Source organism: Gossypium arboreum, chromosome 4, assembly GCF_025698485.1.
Source record: "Gossypium arboreum isolate Shixiya-1 chromosome 4, ASM2569848v2, whole genome shotgun sequence".
NCBI classification, from domain to species: domain Eukaryota; kingdom Viridiplantae; phylum Streptophyta; class Magnoliopsida; order Malvales; family Malvaceae; genus Gossypium; species Gossypium arboreum.
This window is the reverse complement of record NC_069073.1, coordinates 119,380,005-119,395,183: the sequence shown is the minus strand read 5'-3', so window position 1 is coordinate 119,395,183 and position 15,179 is coordinate 119,380,005. Positions and strand designations below refer to the sequence as shown.

The 15,179-nt window shown below is 35.5% G+C and overlaps 2 pseudogenes; both read left to right on the top strand.

Moving 5' to 3' along the window:
* The first annotated feature begins 488 nt into the window (after nt 1–488).
* Nucleotides 489–4,389, top strand: LOC108458958 (acetylserotonin O-methyltransferase-like; annotated as a pseudogene).
* Nucleotides 4,390–5,657: 1,268 nt separating this feature from the next.
* LOC108460082 (acetylserotonin O-methyltransferase-like) lies at nt 5,658–14,371 on the top strand (annotated as a pseudogene).
* Nucleotides 14,372–15,179: the final 808 nt, after the last annotated feature.

Below are 15,179 nucleotides of genomic sequence, written 5' to 3'. Positions count from 1 at the left end.
AAATAAATTAAATAAGAAAACATAAATAATGACTCAAATAAAATGCGCATAAAAGAGTAGGGACCAACTGGGAAATTATTCCCAGGCCCTCTAAACGCATCGTTCCATGGGGACGAAAATGAACTAAAATCAAAATTACGTGGTAAAAATTTAAAAAGAAAAAAAGAAATAGGACTGCATTGAAATGTTATTAAAAACGGAAGGACCGAAAGCATAAATATTCCCCTTTAAAAAAACATACGGATCCTGAGGCGGGGCGGGTCGGACCACGGGCCGTGTCAAAACAACTTCGTTTTGGACATCTGATGTCACCCCAAAAACGGCGTCGTTTTGGAGGCCTATAAAAACAAAAAATTTTAGAAAAAAATCATTTCCTCTCTACCTTTAAAAAAAAAAATCCTCTCTTCTTTCCCTTTTCTTTGAAATAGCCCCCCAAATCCGGCCAAGAGAATCGCCGAGCTTTGCTGCGACGGCCGTCGATCACGGCGATGGCTCTACCGTCCACGGTGACCGGAAAATGGAACAAGTTTCCTTTTTTCAGCCTTTTGACTTCCAAAGCTCGGATCTAAGGGCTAAAAGCCTAAAACGATAAAAAAAAACTCAAAAAGCTTCGATCTTTTTCGATTCGCCCCTTTTTTTTATATGTAATATATATATTTGTTGTTTTTTTTTCCTTTTTTTTTTGCTTTCTAATAAATAACTAAACAGAAAAAAAATCACCTTTGAATTTTTAATTTTATTTTTGTATTTCGATTGGTTTTTTTCAAAAGTCCCCATTTTTACAATCTGTTCTTTACGCTTTTTATAGCCGATTTTACAACATTATTTTTCTATTTTTCTACTATTTTGTACTACTGTTGCGTGTTGTTCTTCTTTCTCTTTTTTGCAGGTGACGGTGGCAAAGAGCAAGGTCAACAGTGTGGCAGAGGGGTGTTAGACGGTACGCCTACCGACATGGAGAGGCTGCGGTGGGATTAGGTTTTTTGATTTTTACTGGAAAATATTTAGGTTGTCGGCCTATAATTGGGTCTTAGAGTTTTTAATTTTTTTGGGCTTTGTAATTTAGGTTTGATATGGACTGTTTTTTTATTTGGTTTGGTTTGATTTGTTTGGGCCCGAACAAAATTAGGCTTCTACACGAGGTATCGAGATCTCGATTTTATAAATCGAGTTGTAAATATTTATAAAAATATTTATGGAGTGTCATTGAGTTGGTATTAAAGTTTCGTTAGGAAATTTTAATGTTTAGATAGTTAATTAATTAAAAATGACTAAATTAAAAAAATGCATTCCCGGGACTCCGTTTCCGTAAATCCTACTCGTAAATATTTTTAATAAATATTTAAGAAGTTAATTGTATAGTTAATTAGGTGTCGGTTAAGTGAATTTGCTTGAATTAAAAGTAATTAGGTAAAAGAACTAAATTGCATATAGGGCGAAAGTTGAATTATAGATTAAAAAAAATTTAAGGGGCCAAAGAATAAATTATGCCATTACTTAAAGTTGATGTGGCATAAGTTAGATATTTTTAAGTTTATATATATATATAATATTATTAGATAATAATATAACAAACATATAAAGGAAAGAAACAGAATAGAAAACCAAACGAAAAAAAAAAGAAAAAGAAAAAGGAAAGAAAAGAGAAAGAAGAAAGGAAGCCACGGCCTTAGGGACTTCTTGCGTTCAAATTTCAATTGGTTAGTAAATTTAATCATTTTTCTTGTAATTTTTGTATTTCTAAGACTTTTGCAATTAGGTCCAACTATATGATTCATTAGTTTTTGATTTTATGGGTAACTTTGAAAGTTACCATTGATGAGTTCTAGATGTTTATGATGAATTAACATAGATTTGAAGCTTTAATTTTGTTATTTGATTATTTTATCAAGTAATTTTGATAGATATTGATTTTAGGATTAAATTGTGAAAATTTAAGAATTAGGGTTTGGTATTGAAATTATGAATATCAGTGGCTGTATGGTAGCCTAAAATAATTAGGTAAATTGTCAATTGAGAAAAATTAGCTCAATTAATAGGATAATTGATAGGATAATTAGATCAATTATGAAAAGTTATAAAATGGTCATTTAATTATTTAATTTTTTTCTGTTTTAATTACCTTATTGATGACAGCTTTTAAAATTGATAAAATAGCAAGTTTAACCTTTAATATTTATATATTATGTCAAATTAGTCTTGATTTTAAAAACTTAATTCTCAATATTGACACTTTTTTTTGCACTTTGTTGTTTTCGTGATCTTTTCACCTAAAACGTTAAAAATAAAACTTATTAGCTAAATTTGATTAAAAATACAAAAATAAAAACACCCAAAAATTCAAAATAATAAATTTCATCGTTTCTCATTCTTTTAAAAATAATTCTCAATATCACAAAGAAAGACAAAATTGCAAAAATAAAAATAAAACAAAATCAAATTACACCGTGTGTAAATGTTGAATGTTAATTTTTTTTGGAATCAAAACTAAATTGACATTATACATAAATATTAAGGGCTAAAGATAATATTGTGCTAATTCAAAAAGCTACCACGATAGCCAAATGGAGACAAAAAAGACAAAATCGAATAGTTAGGTGATCGTTTTGTAACTTGTCATAGTTTGGTATTTTTAGATACTTTTTCAAACCTATTGCCGATACTAAGTAGCAGTCAAAAATTTGTATCCATTTTTCATGATATTATGCATGGATCAGATATATCATGGCAAATTCTTCAGAAAAAATTGTGTCTTCCACAATAGAATTTGATAAGTGAGATTTCGAGTAAGTATTTATATAATTTTCTTCTGTCCCAAGAAATGATTCATCGAAATAATGAGTCATTATTGATATCGACACATCTGAGATAGCCAAATGTTCAGGAGTTCCTCTATTCAATCATTTTCCTTCTTTTTGTTGTTGGATATCTCGTTCGTACACATTTTCTCTTTATTTTCCGAGCCTATAGTGAGTTACAGACAAAGTTCAATAGTTTCTCTAATTAATTTATGATTTAATCCGTCCAATCAGGGAACTTGTTTGAAACATAGTGATGTTTTAACTCTTAATTTTTTGCCAAAAAGCACTCGTAATTACTATTTGTTGTTCTTTTTATGTTAAAATAGCTGTCGTTAAATGTGCCATTGAGCTTGGGATTGCCGATGTTATTGAAAACTATGGAAGCCCTGTGCCACTATCCGAGCTAGCCACTGCCGTCCGATGCGAACCGTCGCGTCTTCATCGCATTATGAGGTTCATGGTCCACTACCGAATATTCAAACAAGAACCCATCAACCAACATACTGTAGGCTTCTCATCAACGCCATTGTCTAGTCGTTTGATAAAAGGTCGAGAAAAATCCATGGCCACTTTTATATTGCTCGAGTCCAGTCCTACTTTGTTAGCACCATGGCATAGTCTTAGTGCTCGAGTCCTTGAAACCGGCAATGATATCTCACCATTTGAAATGTGAACGGGAAAGATCCATGGAGCTACTTCGAGACAAACCCCGGCCATAGCCAACTCTTAACGATGCCATGGCTTGCGATACTAGACTGACGGTACCGGCGATAATCAAAGGATGTCCCGAAGTGTTTGACGGGGTCGAAAGCTTGGTTGATGTCGGTGGTGGTAATGGAACTGCTTTGAGCCTTTTAGTTAAGGCATTCCCATGGATTCGAGGCATCAACTTTGATCTCCCTCATGTCGTTGCCGTTGCACCAAAATCCGGTGACATTGGAAACGTAGGAGGCGACATGTTCATGTCTATCCCAAACGCCGAAGCAGCGTTTTTAATGGTTAGTACTTTTTTTCCCTTCATTATATAGTCTTATACGATTAATCTATACATTGCAAATTGCAGTGGATATTGCATGATTGGGACGACGGGGAATGCATTAAAATCCTAAAAAAATGTCGAGAAGCCATTCTAGAAGATAAAGGGAAGGTTATAATCGTTGAAGCAGTTCTTGAAGAAGATAAAGAAGGTGACGAGCTAGGTTTCGTGGGGTTGATGCTAGACATGGCGATGATGGCTCATACTGATAAAGGGAAAGAGAGGACCTTAAAGGAATGGAGCTATGTTCTTCGACAATCTGATTTTACACGATTCAATGTTAAACCCATACGTGCAGTTCAATCCGTCATCGAAGCTTATCCTTAGAAAACAAAATCTATGGCTCTTCACAGTTGTTCATCCACTACTACAAAACAATTAAAACTTTGTTGCATGAGAAATGTTTCAGTCTTGCTCTTCGTTTAGTATTTCCCTTTGTTCAATAATTATTTCAATCTCCAATTCTACCTCTGGAATAATTTTGTATTGTTACTTTGATCCGGATAAGAGATTTGAATTGTCTATCAAGTAAGATTCGAAATTGTTGATAAAGTTCGCGGTTTTAGATCCTATGTACTAAAGTTTGAATCTCTTCGTGCACAATTGTTATACGTGGATTTTAGTTCGAATTATTTCGATTCTTAATTTATTTATAGTTTATATTAGTTTAATTCAACTTTATAATTCCTCATACATCATCATACATACCTAGTTGTACTTGATTATATTATATTCTATTTTTAAATTTTTATAAAAAATTCAAAAAGTACGAATATAATTTATCATATTCAAAAATTTTAGTATAAGTTACAAATAGCACATATTTGATCGATTAGAATTAGAATAAATCAATTCAAAATATAATAGATTAAAATTGAAATATTCAAATTTAAATAATAATAAATCTATCTAATATAATAATATTTCATTTTAAGTGGTAACCAATTAGAGTTCGAATGAAATAAATTTTATACTCAGATAGTGACAATAAATATTTAGGATAAATAATTTGATAAGCATTGATAAACATTATTGACGAAGACTAACACACAAAAAAAACAATAATTTATATAATTTTAATTTTATTTTTCAAAAATTATTATTATAATTATTTTCTTAAAATATCTTTTGAGTTGACCCTATAAACATATATACCACACAATTTTGAATAATATGAGGTGATGAGCTGCGTCTGATTTTGGGTAAACCATGTCCTAAAAAGAAAAATCCTGTGTCTGATTTTGTGCAGAGAGATTAGATTCCAGGGCACCATGGAAACGAGTAGGGTAGGAAATGTCTGAAGTTCGTCGGGTGGTGGGGAAATGTATCCCTGCTTTTCATTGAATGCTTCCAAAAAAAGAAAAAAAACCCATCAATCCCACCATCACACACATACACTCACTGCCACATAAATAAAATAGTGGGCAGCAAATGTGAAAGGCATGAAAAATGAAAGAAGGGGTTCGAACTCAATTTTTAAAATGTGACAAAAATTAATTAATTCGAAAAGTATAAATATTAAATCTATAAATTACTATTGAAGTACATTACGGTAAAAGTTAACCAAAATCTAAGGTGGATATACTATTTGGTACACCTCAAATAATTGCACAGTAATTTTTTGACCAAATTAATCTAATAATTTTTTGTGCGTGGGAGCATATTTGACAAGATAAAGTCAAATTCAAGAACTGTGACCTAGTTCAAACCAATACCTTTGCTTCTATAAATCGTAGCTTCATAGTCAAGATTTGGGCATACAGTTACCAAAAGTTCTCAAATAAAATAATTTTTTTAAAAAAAAAGTTGAGATGGGAGATATGGAAATCACAATAAAGGAAGAAGCTAGAGCTGAAATAAAGATTTGGAATTATATGTTCGGTTATGCTAAAATAGCTGTAGTTAAATGTGCCATTGAGCTTGGGATTGCCGATGTTATTGAAAACTATGGAAGCCCTATGCCACTATTCGAGCTAGCCACTGCCCTCCGATGCGAACCGTCGCGTCTTCATCGCATTATGAGGCTCATGGTCCATAATGAGAAAGACAATTCAAGAAGAAGAGAAGAAGAATGATTTTTCCATACTATAGCTGAACAACCAGCTGCTGTATTTATACCGACTTAAACAATAAAGTGTAACGACAGTAACTGCTAACAACTAATTAACTGCTGATAGCTAACCACTACTTAACTATTAACTACTAGTAACTATAATACTTTCTTTTATTCCTTAATATGCCTCCAGCTACTTGACCTCTGCTGTTGGTTCTTGTTTGGAAAGAACTTTGAGACACGAGCGAAACTTTGTAAACATAGGAGCAGACAAGGGCTTAGTGAAAATATCTGCTACTTGATCCTGAGCTGGGACATGCCCCAAAATCAACTCTCCAGCAGCAACCTTTTCCCTCACAAAAAATAAATCCAATTCCACATGTTTGAATTTGAATGCAAGATCTTGGATTGGCGTCTGAAGAATCGCCTGAATTATCTCACCATACGGTAGCTTTCTTGGAAGGAACAATATGCAATTCAGACAAGAGAGACTCAAGCCACACGATCTCAGTAACAGTATGAGCAAGTCCTCGATACTCGGCCTCTGTAGTGGACCTAGAGACAACGAGTTGCTTCTTGGATCCCCAGGCCACAGGGTTACCACCAAAAAACACACAGAAACCTGTAGTGGACCGCCTATCGTCAATATCAGTGCCCCAGTTTGCATCAGAAAAACCGACTAGATCCAAGTGGATAGCAGCAGTAAAATGAAGACCATACTCCACAGTATTCTGAAGATATCGAAGAATTCGTTTTACAGCCTTAAAATGCTGATCAAGAGGCTGATGCATAAATTGACAGACTTTATTAACAGCAAATGTAATGTCAGGCCGAGTGATAAGAACATACTGAAGGGCACCCACAATGCTCTTATAGTCAGACTCATTTTCAATAGCACTACCATCATGTTGAGATAAACGCGTCGAAGTCGCCATGGGAGTAGGAGAACCGTTTGCACACTCCATTTTAGCTCTATTTAAAAGGTCAAGAATATATTTGCGCTGACTCAAAAACAACCCATTGGTAGTAGGCAAGACTTTAATACCCAAGAAATAACTGAGAGGCCCCAAATCCTTCAAAGAGAATTGTGTATCCAAGGCTGTGACAAATTCATCAATACTGTTTTGATGATTACCAGTGACAATGATGTCATCGACATAAACCAGCACATATAGCAACATACCTTCAGTTTTTCGAATAAACAAAGAGCCATCTGACTTTGCTAGTACAAATCGAGAAGTAAGTAAGAAATCTCTAAGTTTGGAAAACCAAGCGCGTGGAGCCTGTTTAAGGCCATACAGAGCTTTCTTTAATCGACACACCAAGTTTTGACTACCATGACGCTGCTCAAAGACAGAGGGTTGAACCATGTAGATCTCCTCAGTTAAGTCACTGTTAAGAAAGGCATTATTGATGTCAATTTGTCGTAACGGCCAGCCAAACTTCACTGCTAAAGCTAGAACAACACGAATTGTGGCTGGTTTAACAACGGGGCTGAAAGTTTCATAGAAGTTGATTCCAGCTTCCTGAAGATAACCTTTGACCACTAACCGACCCTTATACCGAGCAATAGACCCATCCGAACGACGTTTAAGCTTGAATATCCACTTACACCCCACTACTCGCCTATTGGCAAGGAGAGGAATCAAATCCCATGTATTGTTTTCCATCAAAGCATTATATTCCTGTTGGGCAGCAAGAGTCCACTCTTTAGAAGAAAAGGCCTCAGCAATTGTGACAGGTTCAGTATCATGCAGTTTAACTGAAAAAATACGGGGTTTGAAAATGCCACTTTTGGCCCTGGTTTACATGGGATGCGCATTGACAAGAGGAGCAGCCACCTCCTCAACAACTTGAGTACTGGCAGGAGCTGAATGGGAATCTGAACATGCAGTAGCTGGAGAAGAATCAATCTGAGTATTGCCAGGAGCTAAATGGGAATTAGAACAAGTATCAACTGGAGAAGAATGTGGTGTAGACAAAGAGGCAGAACGACTGCAACTAGCTTCATCAGTTGAAACAGAAGCACCAGTGAATCCAGGCTGCAAGGCTGGAGAATTACAAGCGACAGATGGAGTAGAGGTAACCAGACTTGCAAGCCGATCAGCAGGCACCAGTATTGGGATGTAACGCCCCGTACCCGAGACCGTCGCCGGAGTCGAACACGAGGTGTTAACAGACTTAATTCATTACTTAAACAGCTCAAACAATTTATTTTTAAAATTTTCGGTCAAGTTAACAATCTGCATCACAGTCGCTTAAAAATTCATATCTTGAGTTACGAAACTTGAAATTCAATTCCGTAAATTTTTCCTGAAACTAGACTCATATATCTATTTATGAATTTTTTCCTAGAATTTTTGGTCAGGCAAATTAGTACAGTTTATTAGTTAAAGTCGCCCCTGTTTCAGGGTTCAACTACTCTAACCTCTGTGTATTACGAATCATATATCTCCCTGTACAAAGCTTCAATGACTATAACGTTTGTCTCTAATAAAACTAGACTCAATAAGGAATCTGTACATATAAAGAATGACTTCTAATTATCTTTGTAAAATTTATGGTGAATTTCCAAAGTCAGAACAGGGGATCCAGAAATCGCTCTGGCCCTGTTTCACAAAAATTTAAACATCTCATAAAGTATAGCTCATATACCTGTTTCACTTCTTCCATATGAAAATAGACTCATCAAGATTCGATTCCATAACTTATTCATTATTTAATTCCATTTCTAATATTTTTAGTGATTTTTCAAATTCACGTCACTACTGCTGTCTGAATCTATTTTATGGTAAATTTTACCTATTTCATGGTTTCCATGGATTAGCTAGCAATTTGACATACATAACACCAAATATGATCATGATTAGCCATTCCAATGGCTAATCATTACCAAGCATTTCCATACCACTCAATAACCATATCATAAGACCATATGTACAAAATGATTATAATGCTATACATGCCATACTCAAAATATACAAGCCATTATGCCAAGATGGTATACGGATAGTGTGAGCGAGCCTCTGACCGTTCCCGATTTCCGAGCTGGCTTGTCAAAACTACAAGGAATGAAAAGGAGGGAGTAAGCATAAATGCTTAATAAGTTCACATGCAAATAGCAAGTAACATAACCATATAAGCAAACATAAAACATCATTTGCATAATCATCACCAAGATATTCATATCACATTTTCATTTATCATCTTACCATATTGTTGTTATATCGAGTTTTCAACCCGAGGGTTAAGTACATACCTGTTCAAAGTATCCATTTCACAACACTTACCAATACGTCCCTTTCATCTTGAGTATTCCTCCATTTGAGTAGAACTTTACCCGTTGAACACATCAGAATATAATTTGGATACATGGAAAGTTTGCACATAAGTGCCACATATGTAGCCAAGCCACTATGTAACCCGCCCATAAGTGAACTCGGACTCAACTCAACGAGCTCGGGCGTCCGCATCCATGAGTGAACTCGGACTCAAATCAACGAGTTCGGATGCCTAGTTACATCTCACGAACTCGGACTCAACTCAACGAGTTCGGACATTTGCATCCATAAGTGAACTCGGACTCAACTCAACGAGTTCGGATGCTCAACCATCCTAGTGACATGTCACTTGTATCCTAATCCATTCCTAAGGTTCAACGGGACCTTTTTCCCAATCATGTGTCTCAACCATCTTCTATGGAATGCCGATACCGATACTCGGTAGTATTTCACATTTTCCAAGTATATTACATAATTTGACATATTATCAAACAATTATCACAAGTATAATATTTCATAATAATTATCATATCATTTAAATAACATAAAAACATTTAAAATAATAACTACGTTACCAACATTTACATATGAACTTACCTCGTATGCGAAAATGGCTACTTTTACCATTTCGTCCACAACTTGGTATTTTCCCCATTTTAGTCCGAATTTCAGTTTTCCTTGCTCTATCATATAAAATATAGTCTAATTAGGACTCACATTATTCAAATTGACCCAAAATCATATTTTGGAAAAATTACAGTTTTGCCCCTAAACTTTTGCATATTTACACTTTTGCCCTAAAGCTCGTAAATTAAACTTTAGCCTATTTTCGTATCTTTTATGACATGCTTATCATTTTTCCCTTCTATGGCAACATCAAATTCTCACTCTAACATGTACTTATGACTATTAGGTATTTTTACCGATTAAGCCCTTTTGCTCGTTTTCGCTTAAAACCGAGTAGCACAAGTTGTCTAACATAATTTAAAACCTCATATTCTATCATAAAACACCAAAATACACAAATTTCACCTATGGGTATTTTTCCAAATATAAACCCTAGGTTAAATTATTGCTAGCATAAGCTTAATCGAGCTACCGGGACTCCAAAAACGTAAAAATCATTAAAAACGAGGCTAAAACGGACTTACAATCAAGCTTGGAAGCTTGAAAAACCCTAGCCATGGTTTCTCCTTGCTATATTCGGCCATGGGGTTGAAGATGAGCAAAATTGGCTTTTAATTTTGTATTTTAATTCATTTTGCCCCTAAATGACCAAAATGCCCTTACTACTAAACTTTCCAAAAATTCCATCCATGTCCAGTTTTTGTCCATAGACTTAGAAATTGGTAAAATTTCTATTTAAGACCTCCTAATTAATATTGTAAAACAATTTCATACTAGAAACTTCTAGAATGCAAGTTTTGCAAATTATTTGATTTAGTCCCTAATTTCAATTTAAGCACTTTATGCATAAAATTGCTTCACGAAATTTTCACACAATCATGCAATCATATCATAGACCTCAAAATAATCATAAAATAATTATTTCTATCTTGGATTTTGTGGTCACGAAACCACTATTCCGACTAGGCCCAAAATCAGGATATTACATGGGACATGAGTTTGTTGATGCAAAAACTGAGGGCGAATCCCATGGAGAGCAGAACCATTGTTCGAGTGGGCAGAAAAAGGAAAACACGTTTCATCAAACTTCACATGTCGGGAAATAAATATCTTACCATTATCATCAAGACACTTGTACCCTTTGTGAACAGGACTATAACCAAGAAAGACACATGGTCTGGAACGATATTGCAACTTATTAGAGTTGAAAGGCCTGAGATAAGGGTAACATCGACAACCAAAAACTTTGAGATGCATGTAAGTAGGCACTGACTTGTACAACAGCTCATATGGGGACTTTCCATTAAGAACAGGTGTTGGGAGCTGATTAATAAAGTGGACCGCAGTGATAAAAGCATGAGCCCATAGATGTATAGGAACATTCGCTTGAGCCAATAACGTCAGGCCAACATCAACTATATGCCTATGTTTTCTTTCGACCAAACCATTCTACTCCGAGGTGTGCGGGCAAGAAAGTCGATGATGTATTCCCAATGGAGAAAGTGCTTGAGGAAAAGACCGAAACTCTCCCCCCCAGTCAGTTTGAAGCACCTTTACCTTATAGCCAAATTGAACTTCAATAAATTTTTGAAATTGGAGAAACTTTGCAAGAGCCTCAGACTTATGTTTAATAAGATGAAGCCAAGTAAATCTGGAGTAAGCATCAACAAATGAAATATAGTAAGAATGTCCTTCAGAAGATACAGAAGCTGGCCTCCAAATATCGGCAACAACAAGTTCAAAATGAGCCGAATACACAGTAGAAGAAAGAGAAAACGGAAGCTTATGAAATTTTCCAAGTTGACAAGCTGAGCAAACTGAGCTCAATTGAGACTTGTTTGCAATTATATTACATTTCCGAAGTACTGTAGTAACAGTCTTATCACACGGGTGGCCAAGTCTTTTGTGCCACAAATAAAAAACAAGACTACTAGAAGTAGGAGGCGCCAGGTTAGTAACATGAGCAGTGACTGGAGACGAAACAATAGCTTTAGATTCTTGGAAAGCTGACATGTCAAATCTGTACAGACCATTATGAATGTGACCCACCAATAAGACACTCCCTGTCTTGACATCCTTCACAAAGTAATGAACAGGATGAAACTCAAAATAAACCTGATTATCTTTTGCAAATTGAGCTACAGACAACAGATTTTTATAAATACGAGGAACATGCAAGATATTGTGCAAACGAAAAACTCTACTGGCAGTTTGAAGAAGACCTGAGCCAACATGAGCTACAGGTACAGAGGCCCCATTCCCCATGTAAAGTTTGTTGTTACCTGTATAGGGAGCTGCACCCTGCAAGTTATCCAAATCATTAGTAACATGATTGGATGCGCCTGAATCGGGGTACCACACCCGTCGGGTTCACAGGATTCGAAAAACAGGACACGTGATTGGAATTCGCAGCAGAGCCAGTCGGAGCAGTCCTATGAGAGTAGCAGTGATGTCCGGCACAAGAAGTTGAAGTTCCTGGCCCGATGACAATGTGCTCGCAGAGGTGGTCGAAACCCCTCAAAATTCTCATCAAAGCGATAATAGCATTTCTGGACAGTATGACCAACACGTCCACACAACTGACATTGAGGTTTAGTATTACTAAACTTTTTTCCTCGACCTCTACCTCTAGAAAATCTTCCATTACCTCTGTAAGGTGGTCGAGACCCTCTTTTTACTGATGGTGTAATCAGTGCTACCACGTTGCTGAACAAAGTTAGCCTGAAAAGTCACGTTGGAAACTAATTCTTGTTGGCGAGCTTCACAATCAGCGAGCATTTCTGTAAAAAGATCAAGAGGAACCCGCATTGCAGAAGCCACAATCCTAATCGACTCAAACTCCACAGGCAGACCAGCAAGAATAACACTAATCTGCTCTTGTTCAGAAACAGTATTTCCTGCAGCGGTCAGATTATCACACAAGCCTTTGATCTTTGCCAAGTATTCTTTTACAGTTAATTGGCTCTTTTTCTAAGAATACAAAGAGTGTCGTAGGGTGGAGATTGTCAAAGCAGATTTTGAGGCAAAACGACAGACAACAGTATTCCAAACATCAAAACTAGATCGAGCAGCAGTGAGATGAACCAAGATCTCATCACCAATGGTAGTTGGCAGACAAGAAGCTAACAACTTATCCTGTTGTTTATGAAACAAGAATTCAGGATTGGGAACAAGATTACTGTCTTTATCAACAACTGATTGTGGAGGAACACTAACAGTTCCAAGAACGAATTCATGCAAGCCATATCCTTCAAGAATCAATAGGACTTGCTGCTTCCACTAAAGAAAGTTATGTTCACCAAGTTTCACAGTATCATGCTTAGGAAACTGTTGAATCTTCCTCATAGAAGCATTGCCCGGATCGTGTGAAGAACCATCTGCATGAGTAGCAGTATTAAACGACTGCCGATGCTCATCTTCATTACCCGAAATAGCGTCAGTTGCTATGAGAAAAAAAATATTATGGCTCAGATACCATAATGAGAAAGACAATTCAAGAAGAAGAGAAGAAGAATGATTTTTCCATACTATAGCTGAACAACCAGCTGCTGTATTTATACCGACTTAAACAATAAAGTGTAACGACAGTAACTGCTAACAACTAATTAACTGCTGATAGCTAACCACTACTTAACTATTAACTTCCAGTAACTATAATACTTTCTTTTATTCCTTAATAGTCTACGACCGAATATTCAAACAAGAACCCATCAACCAATATACTGTAGGCTTCTCATTGACGCCATTGTCTCGTTGTTTGATAAAAGGTGGAGAAAAATCCATGGCTGCCTTCATATTGCTCATGTCCAGCCCTAATTGCTTAGCACCTGGCATAGTCTTAGTGCTCGAGTCCTTGAAACCGGCAATAACATCTCACCATTTGAAGTAGCAAACGGGAAAGATATATGGAGCTACGCCGAGGCGAACCCTGACTTTAGAGAACTCTTTAACAACTCCATGGACTACGATGCTAGACTGACGGTGCAGGCGACAATCGAAGGATGTCCTAAAGTGTTCGACGGAGTCGAAAGCCTGGTCGATGTCGGTGGTTGTAACGGGACTGCATTGAACCTTTTAGTCAAGGCATTCGCATGGATTCGAGGCATCAACTTTGATCTCTCTCATGTCGTCGCCGTTGCACCAAAATCTGATAGCATTGAAAACGTAGGAGGAGACATGTTCATGTCTATCCCAAACGCCGACGCAGCGTTTCTCATGGTTAGTACTTTCTTTCCCTTCATTATATGGTCTTATATGATTAATCCATACATTGCAAATTGTAGTGGGTATTGCATGATTGGGACGACGAGGAATGCATTGAAATCCTAAAAAAATGATGAGAAGCCATTCCAAAAGATAAAGGGAATGTTATAATCGTTGAAGCAGTTCTTGAAGAAGATAAAGAAGGTGACGAGCTAGGTGTCGCAAAGTTGATGCTCGACACGGCGATGATGGTTATTACAAATAAAGGGAGAGAGAGGACCTTAAAGGAATGGAGCTATGTTTTGGTTTTACACGATTCAACGTTAAACCTATACGTGCAGTTCAATCCGTCATTGAAGCTTATCCTTAGAAAAAAAAAATTCTATGGCTCTTCACAGTTGTTCATCCACTACTACAATAAAAAATTTGTTGCATGAGAAATATTTTAGTTTTGGCTAAAAACATCAGTCTTTTGATGGAATCAATAAATCTTGGTTTTGAGTGGTTTTCTTTAAAATCATTCTGTTGGATTCAATATATCAATTAATCAGGTTTAATTTAAAACTGATACCAATTTTAATTCAGTCTCTCGAATAAATTTTGGCATTGTTGGTAAAAGTCAAGATTTTGAGTCTTATATACCAAATTTTGAGTCTTATCATATGCAATTGTCACATATGAATTTTAATTTAAATTATTTACATTCTTAATCTGTTTGTAATTTATATTGATTCAATTCAACTTTATAATTGTTGAGACAAACCTAGTTGTACTTGATTTATTTTATTCTAGCTGTAGACTTTTTCAAAAAATTCAAAAGATTTGAGCTCATGCTCTATTAAAACATGGCTTGTGTTGTTATAATGTATCATAATTTATTTTTTGAAAGAATTTATAAGTACAAATAAAGTATCGTTACTTTCAAAAACAAGCTTAATATAAGTTACAAATAATATATATTTGATCAATTAAATTTAGAATAACTCAATATAAAATATAATAGATTGAAAATTGAAATATATTTGAATTTAAATCATAATAAAATGAACAAAACATCAATATAATATATTAGTATATTAATATAAATTTCATTTTAGATTGTAACTAACTAATGTGGGTTTGGATGGGTGGTTAGGTGCATTGCGTTTAGTTTACTTTTTGTTATCTAATATCACTGT